The following is a 19,369-nucleotide window of genomic DNA, read 5'->3' on the forward strand; positions in this document are numbered from 1 at the left end:
ATCAAATAGGGGTATTTTGGGAAAAACCATGCCACAAGATTTTTGAAAATTTTATTTTTCTATAGGGAATTAAATCCAAGATTACTATTAAAAATTTAGATAAATTGTAAACATTAGATTGTGAACATTTAAGAGGATAAATAAAGCTTCAACTTTTCTTTGAAAACTGTAGATATACATTGGATTTAAAACATTCAAAAGACCACTCTGAACACCCATAGCAGACATGGTAAGGGTAGGCCATGTAGGGCTGCACCTATAGAGTTACCTATTGTCCAAGGAGGAAACCCAATACCAGATGAGGATTATGTTGAGAATGAAAATGGTGACGACACGATGACCTAAGTGATGTTGAGGGTTTTACAATAGGTTGCTAGAGTCTAAACTAGATCGGGGAGCCAAGGATCCGTTGCGGAGAGGCTCTGAATGAATGGGATAGAAATGTTCAAAGGTGTTGCTGGAACAAATCCAACTGTGGTTGAGCACTGGATGGAGTCGATGAAGAGAATTGTGAAGGACTTAGACTGTACTTTGGAGTAGAAGTTGAAGAGCACTATATCCTCGCTAAGAGAGAAAGCATATCATTGGTGCTAGTTTTCCGTAAGAGGTACGCAAGTTAACCCTATAAATTGAGAATACTTTTAACACCCCAAACCCAACATAGACGTTATGGTCAAATCTTGCGATGTCACATTGAAGTGTTTTTCGCAAAAGTTGACATCATCGGAAAACCCTTTTCCATATTCACCTTTGTCATGGTTCCTAATGATAATTTTATAACATGTCATTTATTTTTCCAAAATGTACGTCAGTTGTCGAAAGCTTAAACATATTAAATTGTTATTAATTTTAAAACATTGTTTCTTGCGAAAGCTTTTAAAACATGTTGCGTAAACGTGGTGTTTTGAAAAGCATTTATCTTTTTGAAAACTCGCGTCCTAATGCTAACAGATATAATTTAGAATAAACAAAACCCCAAATTAAAGATTAAAAATTTAAAGAGGCCTTATTACAATTAAAGTACCCAAACTAAATTACTTATAAATTAAAAGTGAAATAAGAAAGCATGTGCGGTTGTGTGGCCACCTTCGAGTCCCTCGCAGCATCGACCCGCCTAAGCCTGGGGATTACCTGTACAGTTAAATAGATGGGTGAGTTATGAAAACTCAGTGTGTAATCCCATATCAAATAACCAATTAGTGAGCATACGCAGTCTGGGCCTAAGCCTAGTTGTAACAGCCTGATTTTGGGCCTAGTCGGAACAGTGGTTTTGGGACCACCAATCTGATGTCAGAGAAAGTATTTTATTATTATTTTAGATTTATAACATGTTTATTATAGTGCATGAAAAATTTGGTGAATTAATTTTAGCATTTAAGAGCTTAATTTCATAGTTAAGGGAGTTAAATTGCCATGTATCATAAATTGGGGGTCTTGAAAGTAAAATTAAGCCTTAAAATAGTGCTTGGCTTGCCATGAGACAAGTATTTTAACTTAGTCAAATGTTAGGTGAAGTTGGTGACTTATTTGACTAAGAAGAAAATAAAATAAACATAAGGTAATATCATCCCTTTCCCATCTTCTTCTTGACTAAAAATATCAGCCATAGGAGGGTTTTAAAGCTTGAAAATTTCAGCCACTTAATCTCTCTACAAGTGATCTTGATGGTTTTCTTGATGATTTTTGTACTTTTAGAACCCTTGTAACATGAGCTTTCAAATGAGGGGACTATTTTGTGAAATGGTGAAAAGTCTAGGGTTTTACCATGAGAGTATTCATGTTGTTTTCTAAAATTTTATGGAAGAAAATGAATCATGGTTGTGAAATAAACAACTTTTGTGAAGTAGTTTTCATGGAAACCCTAACTAAGGACCATTTTGCATAAGTGGTAAAATAGGTAATAAATGTATGAAATGTTTGAATTTGTGAGTTGCTATAAGTATGAGATAGGTTTGACTATGTAACACCCCTTACCCGTATCCGATGCCGGGACAGGGTACGAGGTATTACCGGACTTAAGCAGAACCAAACATACAAAATCGAGCCACAAAATTTCATTCAAACTAAAACCAATCAATTAAAGTCATTTTGTCCCTATTATGGACCTACGAGGCCCAAAACACACATCATTAGCGGTCTGGGACAAAACCAAGAACTCACGAAAATTCTAAGAAAATTTCTAGGTTAAAGCCTCATATGCACGTGTGGAGGCAATGCACACGCCCATGTGTTTGGGGACACGCCCATGTCCCACACCCGTGTGGAATTATTGGATTTATTTTCCAATTCAAACCTATAGGGGTTTTCACACGGCTGAGCACATGCCCGTGTCCTTGGCCCATGTTTCACACACAGCCTGGGACATGCCCGTGTGGTAGCCCGTGTGATTTTAGCAAGCATTCTGTTTATGACATCATCATACAAATTTGAGGCACACGGCCAAGCGCACGCCCGTGGCCAGAGGCCGTGTCCTCCACACGGTTGAGACACACAGCCGTGTCGCTGCCCGTGTGTTTACTACCATGTATGTTAACCTGAAATTCAAGGTGCAGGAGACACACGACCGTATGACACGCCCATGGGGCTGACCGTGTGTCACACATGGCCTAGACACATGCCAGTGTGTCTACCCGTGTGGACCATTTGGAGGCTACTCTCCAAGCCATTGGTCACCCTTAAACAATTATACACTTCCATATGTTCAATGGCATATCCCATGATATATTTGGACACTTACACATGCAACATTATAGCATCACTATGACCTCTTTTCATACTAGTCCATTAGTATTCACACCACCTTATCTTTTAGTCATTCCACACCAATTTCATTGTTTACTATATTCCTTATTATCATTCTGTTATGAGTGCTAAATCATACAACCACATACAACCAAATAAATAGTCATCCATCAAACCAACATACACATCTTAGCATGCATGTAAAGGTAAACTTAGGGACACATCCCAATCATTAATATGGACCAAATCACATGGCTACATACAAAATAATTAATGCCCAAATGAGCCATTACACTTGGCTACTTCAACATGACACATATACATAAAATAGACAAGTTTCCTATACATGCCATGACCAAAATAATTGAACCCTTTTATACCCAAAATCCTTGAAGATAGTGTGATTCGAGCTCCGACGTCTCCCGATCCTTTAAGGTAGTTTGACGTATCTAAAGAGAATGGAAAAGAGAGGAGGGTAAGCTATAAAGCTTACCTTCCATATTCATATGCTTATGCTTATCCAAATACATATCTTTCCATAATATCATCATATACTAAGTCCTCATAGGGTTTTAGTACATACCTGTGCCATCTTGCACACATATGGCGTACTTAAATTTTACTTTCAGAATTCATATTACGTTACCTGTTGAACACTTGGAATATGATTCTGACACACGAAAAAAATGCACAGAAGTGCCTGAACGTAGCCTTGGCTACCGGACAGAAGTGCACTGAAGTGCCTCATATCACGGAATCATATGCCGCTCTCAACGGGGCTACTCAAAGAGATAAGAGAGTATCCGAACACAACTCAGGATACCCAACACCCAGACCCTAGCATGTATCACATATTAAATGAGCTCATAACACACATGACTATCCTAGTGACATGTCACTTGTATCCTCAACTATTCCTAAGGTTCAAATGGGATTTTAGACTTCCAGACCTTTATCGAACGTACTCACATAATGGTTTCTTTCACTTGGCTAGCGTCTCATAATCATATAGCAAAGCATTAAACCATGTTATATTATCAACATAGCCAAATAAACATATTAAGCATACAAATATCAATAAATCATTTAATAACAATGATTAATGTATTTATTTGCATATGTACTTACCTCAATAAAAAAATTAGAAATCGAGCCTAAACCTCGTAAACCTTATTCTTTCCCCGATCAAAGCCCGTATCTCGATTCTCTTAATCTATAATACCAAATTTAGCTCGTTTAATACATACATTACTCAAAACGACCCAAAATTTATATTTAGGTAAAATTACTATTTTACCCTTATAATTTCATATATTTGCAATTTAATCCCTAGGCTCGAATAATACAATGTATGGGATTTCTTAGTTACCCAAGCCTAGCCGAACATTTTTCATGTTCATAACAGCCCATATTTTCCTTCCTTTCACATTTTTCTACCCTTTTCTACAACTTTTACAAAATAGTCCTTAAAACCCTCTTCATGAAAATCTACCTAGTAAAAGTTGTTTACCATCCTTTAAACTCTCATATCCTTCCATAAATCATAAAAACATAAGCTTCTCATGCATGGGTAAATTTCTAAACATGAACCTTAGCATGAAATATGGGTAGAAATAGAGAGAGCAAGTTACCGAGATTTGAAAAATACGAAGAACATTAAAAAGGGGCTTGGGAGCACTTACTATAGACTTGGAAAGTGATCGCAATTTTCGTGACAGGTAAGTTTTATATATTTATAATTAATCGTTCTTGAAACTAACTATTATCACGCTGTAGGCAAGTGTACCTCGAACAGTAGTATAGTTTTAGCAAGACCGGATTGTCGAACCCAAAGGAACTAAAAGTACTAGTAATGACTGTCTTTTTATTATCTAGCCTAAGAATAAGGGGGTTTTGTTTTAACTAACTAATTATCTAAACTAAGAATTCATAGAAAATAGAATTGGGGAATTACTTTTGGAAAAACGATTAAATTAAGACAATACCTAAGAAAGAATCCACCTAGACTTCACTTGTTATTCTGACTCTGAATCGGAAGATTTATTCATTTAACTTGTTCTATAGAGATCCTTAAATTATGTTATTATCCTTATTTAAAACTAATATTGCCTAATCCCTAGATTGAATAATTGAGACTTTTCTCTAATTAACACCCTAGGGTTGCATTATCTCGATCTACGGATCCCCTTATTAAGTTTCACCCTAATCCGACAAAATCTTGTCACCCTATCTCTAGAGGTGTAATCAACTCCACTTAATTATGATAAATGTACTCTTAGACAGGGTCTATTCCTCCTCTGAATAAGAGCTTATCTTGAATCGGTATCCAGGATATCAAAACAAGAATTAAGAACACATAATTAAGAACAAGTTAAATATTTATCATACAATTCGAAAATAATAACAAGATTCATCTTAGGTTTCATTCCTTAGGTATTTAGGGATTTAGTTCATAACTAAAAGGAAAACATCTCGGAGAATAATGAATATACAAAACATAAAGAAAACCCAAAACTCACGAAGGAAATTGAGGAAGATCTTGATCTTGATGGTGAATCGACTTACGAGATGGATCAATCGACTTCCCTTGAGCGGTTCCACCCTCTTTTCTCTCGCCCTTTTCCTCTTCCTTTAGGGCTATTTATAGGCTTTAGAATGCCTAAAAGCCCTCAAAATTAGCCTTTTCCGAATTGGACTCAACTTGGGCTCGGTAGGGACAAGCCCGTGTGCGACTACTTCAGGCTGTGCTCGAACCTGTTAGAATGGCACGAGTGTGTGTTCTACCTGTGTGAGTCGTGCTTCAATTTTTCCAAATTGACACGGCCGTGTGGTCTGCCCGTGTGAGGAAGTCTAGGCTGTGTTGATTTCGTACATTAGCCCATTTTCTCCATTTCTGACCCGTTTCTCATTCCTTTCACTCTCCTATGCTCACCTAAGTATAAAACATGAAATTAAAGCATTAGGAGCATCAAATTCATCAATTCTAAGGAAAAATCATCCATAAAATGTGTTAAGCATGGGGTAAAAATATGTATAAATTACGGTTTATCAAATACCCCCACACTTAAGCATTTGCTTGTCCTCAAGCAAAATCCTCAACTCATAATCAAAATAAATCCTTCTCAACTTATAATCTCTATCAAAAATATCTCAAAATAATCCACAGGTAATCATACATTGAGGATTCAACTAAAAGAACATCAAAGTTTCAAACATTCCAAGTTGAGTATTTAATCACGCAAAACTTAGGCATCTCCCCTTATCTAAGTGGTTACCTCGATTTGAAATCTCACGGAGTTTAATATCCTCACTAAAGATTCACTCAAATCACTCAAAGTGTTTAAGGATAATGAAAGTAGCATTCATCAGACAATATGAAAAGTTATTACCATAGACTTGCATGAAAATCAAATCTCCACCACTATAAATTGAGATGAGACACCAATCAAAAGGTTTTTAGAGGGTTGTAACGTGGCTTTGGTTATGGGGTGTGGTCACAAGCTGAAAGAAATGGTTAGAATCGAGATTGAATTGAAAAATCACTTAACTAGAAAAATATGTAATCATCACTTGTGTACAACAGAGCTTCTTCTCAGAATATGGAATTTAAATACTTAAGCTCAAAAAAAAAAAAGAGTACTACTACTAATATGTATACATGTTTTTTTTAAGAACAAGTTAAATTACAAAATAGAATAAAACATAGTTAAACAACTATTTCAATTCAAATCTCGACAAAAATAGGGATCAAATTAATTTAGGGGATTTCAACTATAATGGGTTAAGGGTTAATATTAAGGGTGATACAAAAACTGGTTTGTTAGCTCAACAGGGTTTACTAAGGGTTAACTGTGGAGGTAGGCTTTTCATGGCATGAGTGGGTTAATCCTAAGTGCCTTTCTCATTTTAACATATCAAATCAAATAGTGTAGTGTTGACATGCATAATCAAGCAAGTTCTAGAGTAACGTTCAATACTGAAGCACTCAAAGCAATAATAAAAGTGAGCATGAAAGAATTAATAGATGCTCAAAAGGCTCAAAAATCTTACAAGAATTATGGCTTTTTTGATGTTTAAAACTTGTGAATTCCAACTCAAAGTAATACCTAAACTTTAGGGAAACAACCTAAAATTTTAAATTCTTAAAAATCAACTTATCATGCTTGATTCTCTAATGTCTTAAAGTTTAAACAATCAATGCATAAATGCATATGTTTTAATTCAAGATATATCAATCAAAATCATAAATCAATCAAAATTTATCCTAAATATGATATGAGAGCTTTTCAAGAGAACAAGGCAGTCATTCAGGGATTTTTCTGATAATGAAATGAATACCCCCCACACTTACATTGTCCTCAATGTACAAAGATAGATATATAAAAAAGAATGTGAAAATAAGATAGGGAGAGAAGTGAACCTTCCTGAGTGATGAATGAATTTCCTTGAACTGGAGTTTCAAAGAATAATCGGTGTAAGGGTGGAGGAGGATACTCCGGCGGTGGTAGAGGTTCATTAGTCCATAAGTCCTGTGCTAAAAGAATATTATATCTGAAATTGGTTATGGTCGTGGTCGAGTAGGACATGGCAGTCGTGGAGAACCTTTCCCAGTGGAGTTTTAAGTCCCTGAGTAAAAGTGAACTTTGAAGCTTTTTATAACTATGATAGCATCAGGAACTCTTTTAGAAAGTATATAAGGAAAAATGATTACTCGGTAGGAAATAGCCGAAATTCAAAATTGTGCAATAAAAATTATAAATCCTAATAAAAACATAAAATAATAAATGAAAGTTTTTAAACATCTTCATCGCTAGATGGTTCGCGAGGTGGGTGTGGCGATGAGATGTGGAGGTGCTGACAGATTTGCTGTAGAGTAGCATCAATGTTGTCAAATCATTGAAAACACTGCTGCTCGAATTTAGTGAGGTGCTCAGAAATGTATGCATATGAAGCCGCCGCATGAACTGGACGAGAGGGTGGTGGTGGCTGAGATGGTGGGTCCTCGTGCTGTGGGGGGACATCATCAGTAATATCCTCGGGGGCCTCTGTAACACCCCGTACCCGAGTCCGTTACCGGAGTCGAACACAAGGTGCACACAGACTTAACTTAATTGTTTTCACAGTCCATAAAAAAAATTTCCAGACAAGCTGGTTACTGTGTCACTGTCGCCTTAAAAATCATATCTTGAGTTTCAAAGCTCGAAAATCAGTTTTGTAATTTTTTCCTGAAACTAGACTCATATTTCCATATACATATTTTTTTCTAGAATTTTTGGTCGGGCCAATTAGTACAGTTTATTAGTTAAAGTCTCCCCTATTACAGGGATCGACTACACTGACCTTCGCGCATTACGACTTGGATATCTCCCTGTACAGGGCTTCAATACTGATGCCGTTTGTATCTATAGAAACTAGACTCAAAGAGGAATCTATACATATATTGCATGACTCCTAATTATCTCTGGTTAATTTACAATGAATTTCCAAAGTCGGAACAGAGAATCCAGAAACCGTTCTGGCCCTGTCCCACGAAAACCTAAATATCTCTTAACGTATAACTCATATGACCATTTCGTTTCTTCCATATGAAGGTAGATTCATCAATTAATTTACATAATTTAATCACTATTTAATTCCATCCCTACTATTTTTAGTGATTTTTCACATTCACATCACTGCAGCTGTCAACCTCTGTCTTTAAGGTAGATTTTACCTACTTCATAATTTCCTTGTTTCAACTAGCCCTTTTAGCATACATGGCACAAAAGATGATCACGGTTAACCATTCCAAGGGCTAATCAATTCCAAACATTTCCACATCTCTTAATGAACAACATACAAAATGATTATGATACCATGCCAAAGTGTATATAAGCCATTTTCGCATGGCTACCAATTTATACAAAATCAAAGGGTCTATGACCAACAAGCGAAAGAGTAGTCCTATACATGCCATTTCAAAGTTCAACCAAAATTTGTACCAAAAGGGGCTTTGATAGTGTGGGAGACTTCGACTTCCAAAAATCCGAGTCCGATAGTGACAAGCCAAAATCTATAAAACAGAGAACAAAGAAACGGAGTAAGCAATTTATGCTTAGTAAGTTTTGAGCAAGGATTCCAAGACAACAAAAGCATAGCATTCATACATTAAACGGATAATTTCATATGCACGTTCTCAATATCATACTTACTTCACATTACCAACCCTTATGTTCATACACAAAAGATCAACTTAGCCAAAGGCCGGTAGCTCGTTTATCAACTGAGCGAATACTTACTTGTAAGGGCTCAACTAATTCAAGCACATACGAACATACCTCATTGCTGGAATTTTTGCAAGCGTATTAACTGAATCTTTTACAGCAAGATTGCTCATTTCCGAATCACGTACCTTCGGAATTTAACCGGATATAGCTACTCGCTCGATTGTCTTCGGGACATAGCCCGGTTATAGTGACTCGCACAATTGCCTTCGGGAATTAGCCCGGATTTAGTAACTCGCACAAATGCCTTCGGGACTTAACCCGGTTTTGGTAACTCACACAAATGCCTTCGGGAATTGACCTGGATTTAGTCACTTAGCACAAAATCCTTCGGGACTTAGCCCGGATACCATTCGAATAACCAAGCACATATATCAAAAAATCAATACACATTCTTATTACATTCTCATTACCAAAGCTCAAACACAAGACACTTATCATATTTACAATTTCAGCTCGATAGCCACACACAAAGAGCATGATTTCGATTTGCTTAAAACGTGATCTAATCAAATCATAATTTAAGCTCTATTACTCAAGAACTTACCTCGGATGTTGTCGAACAATTTCGACGGCTATTCGACCACTTTTCCTTCCCTTTATCGGATTTAGCTCCCCTTTGCTCTTGAGCTTAATTCAACAAATAAGTTGATTTAATCATTTGAGCATCGAAAGAGGAATTCAAGGTACTTAGCCCACATATATTCATTAGACATTAAAGTCACATATGTACGGATATCATGAATCAAGCTCAACACATTAGTTAGTACTCTCCTTAGCCGAATTTTCTAAGTCAAGATAAAGCCTTCAACATGCTTACTTATTGCGAACAACACATCAACCTATGTACTCAATCATGTGGCGAATATGCATGTTGATGTTGAGGCTAATTACATGTTTAATACCACACATGAATGGCATACATTTTACTAACTAATGCATTACATATTGTAGCTCAATACACATCTATCATTTACTCCATAACCAAACATCATCATATGTAAATATATACCTTGAGATAGTATATATGTCATACCAATACATCATGTGCAAACATATATACATGTAGGTGCAAGGGCGAATCTCAAGTTGCTTATAACCAAATATAAACATATATCCAAAGCTCAAATCTTACCTACCATGCAACATGCATAAATCATACTTATGGATATACCATGGCCGAATACACCACAACACCATACCGTTTCAATTTTGGTCACGGTTAAACAAAGAACTTAATATCTCACTCAAAAATGCTAAAAGAAAATCCAAGGGTCATCAACCCACCATCACATATATCATCAACAAGCTTCATATTTAGCATGCAATGGCATTAACACAAAATCCACCTTGGCCGAACATCATTCCCATGACATAGCAAAGATTTGAGCCATGGGCTAATAAGAACATCAAGCTAGCAACTAAAAACATGCATGAATCTCATGGCACAACCTCAAACATACCTTAATCTTGATACAAGTATAGCCAAACCTCTTCCTAATCCTCTTCCAAACCAAACATGAAGCAAAAACTCCTTCCTTTTTTCCTTAGAATTTTCGGCCAAGAGAGAATGAAAGGATGAACAAATTTTTTTTTCTCTTTTCTTCAACTCACGGCAAGGGGGGGGAGAACACTCACTATCCTCTTTTTTTTTCTTCCATTTCATTATTCAATTCCCATGCTCATTATTTTATTTTTTTCTTACATACACCATTGTCACAACATGTTTTATGACATGTTTTGCCCATAATCCTTGTCGTGGCGGCCACTACCAATTAGGGGAAAATTTGACATGCAAGTCCCCCCTTTTGATTACATGCACTATTAGGTCCTTATAGATTAGCCTATCACATTTCAAAAGTGTCACACAAGTCCTAATAATTGAATTCACATGCAATCGATTAAATCGAAGCTTGAAATTTTCACACATTCATAAATACATATTCTAGACAATAAATATTACGTTCAAACATTTCGGTGACTCGGTTTAGCGGTCCCGAAACCACTTCCCGACTAGGGTCAATTTTGGGCTGTCACAGCCTCCTCCTCGGTAGATTGGGCGAGACGATATTGAGGAGAGTAGGTTCCTTGACGCTTTTCAATCATCCTCATGCTTAAAATGCTCGAGATGCCTTGTGGAGACATCTGGCCAATGAGGGTCAAGGATGATTCCTAGGCCACTGTGTTGAGGAGCCCGAAGTGTCGAGCCAACTGAACTTGTTCTACTGCAGCCCAGTCGATGCAGCAGCCCGCAATTAAAGGTCGGGCCCGGAGTGTTTGGAAAATTTCTTCTTGGGAACCGATGGGGAATTGCAGGAAAGGGTGGCGAATTTTCGCGATAGGACCCGAGGAAGATGACTCTCCCTTCCTTTTCTTTGAAACAGGGATATCGGTCTTCTTTCCTTGTGAAGACGACATTGTAAACCTGCAATATAAAGAATAATAATAGTAGGTAAACGAATTTGAGAAAGGAAAAAGTCATGAATTTGAACTAACTATTTCAGCCAAAACTACTAATACTAAGCAAACTCAACCAAAATAATTAATTTGATAGCCTAATTTCATGACATTGGCATGGTAATAGCATGAGAATGAGCATAGTAATGTCATGGGTATGAGGTTTGCCTAATAACTCGATTCAACATGAAATGTATGATAACTAACCTAAGAATGCAAATTAAATGATAGAATAATGAACAAAATGAAAAATAGTTCAAGAGAAATAAAGATTATTTTGATAATAAGCATTAGAAATAAGTAAAATAGAAGTGAAAAGAGTAAACAAACGCTAAGGGAGAGAGATTGAGCGTCAAAAATGGTGTGGGAAGTGGCGCAGGGGCGTGGTAGGGAGGGCGTGTGGACTTGCAGCGACTAGGGTTAGGGTTTTTGGGTGAAGAAGACAATGAATAGTGTATCCTATTTATAGATTTTGGGGCACACGGCCAGGGAACACACCTGTGTTCCCCAATTTTTGCCCGTGTGACTCGCGAATTTTGAATTTGGGTGTATCTGACATTTTGTCCATGCCTGTGTCCCTTAGTCATGTGGGTGCACACGGCCGTGTCGCACGGTCATGTCTGGAGTTGTTCGCTTCTCTCACGCCCGTGTATGTAGGCCAACGCCTATGTTAATTTCAGAGGTTCGTCCACGGTTGCTTGGCACGGGCGTGTCACACGCCCTTGTTAATTTGACAGGTTTGGCCACGGGTTCAAGGCATGAGCGTGTCGCACGCCCATGTTGTTTTGGCAGGCTTACCCACGGTCATGTCGCACGGCCGTGGAAATTTGCCGTAGCCCGTGTTGGGGTAATCTTTTCCCTATTTCCACACGGTCATAAGCACGCTCGTGTACTTGGTCGTGTCTGTGTGGTAAACCCGTATTCAAGAGCTCCGTTAGTAAATTAGGTGTTAAACACTAAAATTGAAAGAAGTTAATACAGTTAGTGCTCGGGTTGCCTCCCGAGAAGCGCTTATTTATAGTATAAGCTCGACTTATCTCTCCATTAAATAGTCATGGTGGTTCGAGGAGTTTATACTCCTCATTCCTGCTATCATTCTCATCAAAATAAGGTTTTAGACGGGTATTGTTTACCTTAAAAGTGCCGAACTTGGGATGACTTACCTCGACTGTACCGAATGGGAAAATGCTAAGTACCGTAAGAGGGATTTTTTCATTCAGTTTGGTAGTGACAATGTGAGGATCTGCGGCATCTAATAATACTTTATCTCCAACCTTAAGTTGATTTGGGAAGGTATTGAGCTCGTTCTAGTGTAGTTTTGGTTTATCGTGTGTTCTCGGTTTATGCATCCGTCATTCATCTAGCTCTTCGATTTGTAGCCTTCGATCTTCATGAATAGGTGCTCTGCTACTACTTGAGAATGGCTCATGTACTTCCTTCAGACTCATTTCCTGCAAAGTAGGTTGCACCATATTGTCAGTTTTAGTAGAATGGTTTAGACGATCACCTTCAATTTCCAATGTGTTGCCAAAATTGCAAGGTTGAATGGTGATTGTTTCGTCTCCCACATGGAGTGTGAGCTCACCTGTGCCAACATCAATAATCATTTTAGCAGTTGCTAAAAAGGTCCGTCCTAAAATCAAAGGAGTGTTGCTATCCTCCTCTATGTCTAGAACAATGAAGTCAACGAGAAATATAAATTTATCGATTTTAACTAGCACATCTTCAATAATACCCCTAGGAAATCTTATAGTTTTATCTACTAATTGAATGCTCATCCTAGTCTGTTTGGGTTTCCCAAGACCTAATTGTTTGAACATTTTGTAGGGCATGACGTTAATACTAGCCCCTAAATAAGCTAATGCATTATTAACATCTAAACTACCGATTAAGCAAGGAATCGTAAAACTCCCTGGATCATTTAATTTGTTGGGTAGTTTATTATATAGAATAGCTGAGCAAACTGTGTTTAGCTCCACATGCGATGCCTCGTCCAACTTCTGTTTATTTGCTAAAAGCTCTTTTAAGAATTTCATTGCGTTTGGCATCTGCGATAGAGCTTCAATAAATGGTAAGTTAATATGTAATTTTTTTTAGGAGTTTAAGGAATTTACCAAATTGTTCATCTGAGCGGTCTTTCCTTGTCACGTTGGGGTATGACACACGAGGTTTATATTCGACATTCACTGATTTGTTTTTATTATGACCTACCTCACCTTGATCTCTGCTCACCACAGTTTCTTGCCTTGGTTTTGGCTCAGGCTCAACGAATCCTTCTTCATCTTGAACATTTATCGCGTTGAGCTGTTCCCTTGGGTTGGGTTTAGTATTACTTGGCAAGCTACCTTGTGGTCATTCGAAGATTAGTTTGGACAGCTGGTCTATCTGAGTTTCGAGCCCTTGGATCGACACTTATTGATTTTTAAGTGCTGTTTCGGTGTTTTGGAAACGGGTTTCTGACACCGAAATAAATTTAGAAAGCATCTCTTCAAGGTTCGGTTTCTTTTCCTGTTGATAGTGTGGTTGTTGAAAACCCGGAATATGTTATGGTCTTTGATTTCCTTGACCGCCCCACGAGAAATTGGGATGGTTCCTCCAACCTGAATTATAAGTGTTACTATATGGGTTATTTTGGGATCTAGAGTTATTGTTACCCATATATTGGACTTGTTCCTCCTCGATGCTAGGGTTGAAGGGTTAATGCTCTGTGCATGCTCCTCCTCTATTCGTCTTGCACCTCATTACTGGATGTACCTAAGTAGAACCAAGTAAACCATCAATCTTTTTATTTAGAAGTTCTACCTGGTTTGACAGCATAGTAACCAAATCGACGTTATAAACACCTCTTGTTTTAGTTAGCTTAGTCCTTATGACTTGCCACTGATAGTTATTCAGTGACATCTCTTCAATAAATTCGTAAGCCTCTTCAGGTATTTTGTTGTTGATGGTTCCCTCGACTACTGCATCAATCATTTGCCTTGTCGAGAGGTTCACACCATAGTAGAATGTTTGAACTTGCAACCTGTGACAGCCCTAATATGACCCTAGTCGGGAAGTGGTTTTGGGACCACAAAACCGAGTCATAAAAATAATTAGCTGTCATGTTTGATGCTTACTATATGTATATATGCATGTGTGAAAATTTCATATTTGAATTTTGCTAATTGTAGGTGAAATTTAGTAAATAGGACTTATGTGAGAAAATTTAGAAGTGTGCTAGGCAAATGTAAAGTGGCCTATTAATGCATGTTATAGAAGTGAGGGGTTTGCATGTCAAATTGCCCAAAAAATTGAGCTAGTGGCTGGCCATGCTATGGGTCATAGCATATTTTAAGCATGGTGTGCTAATGTTCATGTTGGAAAGAATAAAATAATGAGTTAGTAATAAAATAAGGGGGATGAAGGGTGAAGGAAAGAAAAAAAGGCATCACATTGTTCTTCTTAGCCGTACAAGAAGAAGAAGAAAGAAGGAAAGGGTGAAAGAAACAAGTCTTTATTCTTGTTTCTTCTTGGCCGATTCTAAGAGGAGAGAGGAGCAACCATTCGGTGATTCTAAGTCATGAATAAGGTGAGAAATTCATGTTAGCTTATGGATTTTTTTTTAGCATATTTTGAGTTAGATGTTAAGTTCATTACATAGCCCATGACAAAATTTTTAGTTTTATGGTGTCTTGAGCATTCGGCCATGGGGGAAAATGGTAGGGGATAGATTGATGTTTTAAGGTTTAATAGACTACTAATACTTAATTTTTGGTATTTATATGTGAAAGAGATGAACTTGAAATTTTTGAATTTACATGAATAAATCTTTTGGTTTGTCTTAGTATTAAATTGAAGGGAATGCTGTAGGTGCTTGAATGTACTAACTAGATATTGTTTTATATACATCTCTCAATAGGTTCGGCTTTGTGCATGAATTTAGGGGATTAAACCTCAAATGATGTTATGTATAGGTTTCAACTATGAATCTTTGTGTTTAATTTCTTTATGTGTTGATGTTCGAATTGAAAAGGGGATGTTAGTTATGTTATAACATTTGCTTAATAATGAAAGGACATGAGCTTAAAGCTTGAGTAGCATTCGGTATTAGAGTAAGTTAAAATTTGTTAGAAAATAACTCCCAAGTTAGTGAATCACGAGTTGAGAAATGATTTCTCGAATGTCTAAAATAATATTCAGCCTAGGCTTGTAAACATGTCTAATCGGTGTTAAATGTTTTAATTAGGAAAGATTATAAATTGAGTTTAGTGTTCAAGGAATATTTGGTTGGACACCTAGTGCCAAACGTGTTCAAACCCAACTTACCAAGTACATAAATATGATAATGCTATAATGGTAGACTTAATTGGATTTCGGCATTTTGAGTGATGCGTTTGACTCTTGTGTCAATTTGGGACAATATGTGTACTATGTGAAACTAAATGATGTCTATGAAATCCTAATATGCAAGGTATTAAGCTAGTATTATGTTCGATGGGGCACGATTAGAGCATATGTATAATGCTTGAATAACTAGTTAATAAAATCATTCGCACTTAATTGTATAATATACATGTATTTAATCGAATAGCTAATTTGATAAGTTATTAAATAAGATCTATTTGTTTGAATCAAGCTCAAGAGCTAAGAGGGTCAAAATCAGATAAAGGAAAAGAAAAAGCAATCGAGTAGCCTATCCGCAACTATTCAAAATATCCGAGGTAAGTTTTAAGTGATTAAACGTTGAGTAAATTCAATCATAATAGAACATAATGAGTTGATTTAATAAGATATGATGTGGCCATGATATGTTTTAAACTCAAATGGTAAGTTCATAAGTGTTTGGACTTGGAAATTTAAGAGCAAATTGTAATAATTTGCTTAGGACAGCAGCAGTAACGTGATTTTAGAAAATCACCATAAATTGTTGGTGTGGAATTATAGGCTGAATAAAATATGTAATCAAAGCTTAATTAGTCTAGTTCCTTATAAAAGAGGCCGTGTGAGCAAAGAAATTTCCTAGAAAGAGATATTTAAAGTTGTGTGAGACGGTGTCAGAATGACTCCGAAATCCCCTGTTCTGTTTTTAGAAAATCGTTATAATTTGCACAAAAATAGTTATAAGGTAAAATTTATATGCTTAGACTCCTTAATGAGTCTAGTTTCACATGAAATTGAATATAACACATTTTGAATTCTGTACAATGAGAAATCTGATTCGTAGTGAGGAGTGGTCAGATTAGTCAAACAGTGAAATAGGGGAAAATTTTAAGAAAAATCTGGTATTGATTGGCCACACCTAAAATTCTGAAAATTTTATGGATGAAAGATACATGAGTCTACATTCGGGGAAAATTAACAGCAATTGATTTTGAGTTTTGTAGCTCCAGTTATAAACAATTTAGTGACTGTTGCTCAGGAACACTGCTTGTAGTGAATATGTGATTTTGTTGTAAACTTTGATGAAACTATTTGAGTTGCTTATAAGCTATTGCTGAATTTGATGTACAAGAAAAATATGAAATATGTATGAGATATATATATGTGATAAGGCCGAATGGCCAATGTGATGAATGTGAAAGTGTATATATGTGATAAGGCCTAATGGCCGATGTGATGAATGTGAAAGTGTGTATATATGTGATAAGGCCTAATGCCCGATGTGATGAATGTGAAAGTGTATATATATGTGATAAGGCCTAATGGCCGATGTGATGAATGTGAAGGTGTATATATGCGATAAGGCCGAATGGCCAATGTGATGAATGTGAAAGTGTATATATGTGATAGGGCCAAGTGGCCAACGTGATGGATGTGGAAGTGTATAAATGTGATAAGTCCCGAAGGGCATTTGTGTTAGTACTATATCCGGGTTAAAACCCCGCAGGCTTTATGCGAGAATATTATCACCGATTAATGACCGTAGGCTTCGTGCTCGTACTATATCCGAGCTCTAATGACCCGATGACTACGTGTGGAGATTTTGTCCGGTAAGCCCCGAACTAAAGGTTTTGCTGAAGATTCAAGTAAAGCGTAAGATTATGCGACTTCACAGTGACAATTAGTAATAAATACGTTCAATGCGTTAAGTTGGTCAGGTATGTATTTTGAGATTATATTTAAGTTTGATTTAGACTAAATCACAAGGTCGTTATGTGATGCACATGTGAGTAAAGCAATGAGACTGTTCTATGATTATTGTGCATTTGGTCAATGTGGAAAGTCAGGTAAAAAAATATGTAATGTACCTATGATCATAAGAGGTCACCATCAAGTGAGAATTTATCTGCCTATTACATATGATGAGACGTGCATATTCGGAAAAGGGGATGGTATGCCCGAAGGAAGAGTGAAATAAAAATACGAACAACTATGTTATAATTTGATTGTTATTCGTTGACACGGCTTAAAACTTACTAAGCATTGTAATGCTTATTCCGTACTTTGTTTCCTCTGTTTTATAGATCTCATTTGGAAGCTACAGGCTCGGGGATCGTCAGCAACTAGTCACATTATCACCATCCACTGTTTGGTACTGCTACGTTTTGGAATATCTTATGGCATGTATAGAATAGACTAGTAGTGAGAGGATATTTTGGTTAATGTATAGGACTACCCTTTTGTTGTAGGTCATGTACCTTTCGGTTTTGTGTAAATTTGGATAGCCATGCGAAAATGGCTTAAGTACACTTTGATCATAGCATTATAATCGTTTTGTATGTCGTCCGTCGAGAGGTATGGAAATGTTGGTAACGGTTAGTCATGGGAATGGTTATTCATAATCACTTTTGGTATATGTATGACAAACTCTAGTTGATCCATGGAGGATCATGAAATAGGTAAAGTTTACCTTAAAAATAGATGCTGGCAGCAGCAGTGATGTGGATGTGAAAAATCTCTAAAAATAGTAGGAATGGAATTAAATAGTGAATAAATTATGTAATCTAACCTTGATGAATCTATTTTCATAGGAAAGTAACGAAACGTTCATATGAACAGTATATTATGAGATGTAGTTTTCGTGAGACAGGGCCAGAACGGTTTCTGGATCCCTTGATCTGACTTTGGAAATTCATTATAAATTAACCAGAGACATTTAAAAGTCATGCCATATATGTATAGATTCCTTTTTGAGTCTAGTTTCTATAGAAACAAACGGTATCAGTATTGAAGCCCTGTACAGGGAGATATCCAAATCGTAATGCATGAAGGTCAGTGTAGTCACACCCTGTAACAGGGGAGGCTTTAACTAATAAACTGTACTAATTGGCCCAACCAAAAAATTCTAGAAAAAAATATGTAGATGGATATATGAGTCTAGTTTCGGGAAAAATTACAAAACTGATTTTCGAGTTGTGGAACTCAAGTTATGATTTTAAGGTGACAGTGACGCAGTTAGCCATCGTCTGGAAAATTTTTAAATGGATTGTGAGAGTAAATGAATTAAGTCGGTTAGCACCTCGTGTTCGACTCCGGCAACGGTCTCGGGTACGGGGTGTTACACAACCATAGAGGTAGTCCATGGTGAGGAAACCTTCGCAGTAGGTTCTTGTATCTCTCCCATGCATCATAAAGAGTTTCTAAGTCCATTTGCACAAACGAAGAGATATCATTACGTGCTGTTTTAGCCGGTGGGAAAAATTTTAATAGAAATTTTTTGATCATTTGTTCCCAAGTAGTAATTGACCCTTGTGGTAATGAGTTCAACCACTGTTTAGCTTTGTTCCTCAATGAAAAAGGGAATAACCGAAGACGAATGGCATCGTCAGAAACACCATTAATTTTAAATGTATCGCAGAATTCAAGGAAATTTGCCAAGTGAGTGTTTGGATCCTCATCTTGCAAACCATCAAACTGAACAAATTGCTGTATCATTTGAATAATGTTAGGTTTTAGTTCAAAATTATTTTCAACAATAGCAGACCTAA

At 36.8% G+C, this 19,369-nt stretch overlaps 1 non-coding gene across 1 annotated transcript; it reads left to right on the plus strand.

Moving 5' to 3' along the window:
• The first annotated feature begins 18,957 nt into the window (after nt 1-18,957).
• LOC128289540 (small nucleolar RNA R71) lies at nt 18,958-19,065 on the plus strand. The gene has a single exon (XR_008279186.1). It is a non-coding gene; the product is annotated as a small nucleolar RNA R71 (small nucleolar RNA).
• Nucleotides 19,066-19,369: the final 304 nt, after the last annotated feature.

This window comes from Gossypium arboreum, chromosome 2, assembly GCF_025698485.1.
Source record: "Gossypium arboreum isolate Shixiya-1 chromosome 2, ASM2569848v2, whole genome shotgun sequence".
Taxonomy (NCBI): Eukaryota; Viridiplantae; Streptophyta; class Magnoliopsida; order Malvales; family Malvaceae; genus Gossypium; species Gossypium arboreum.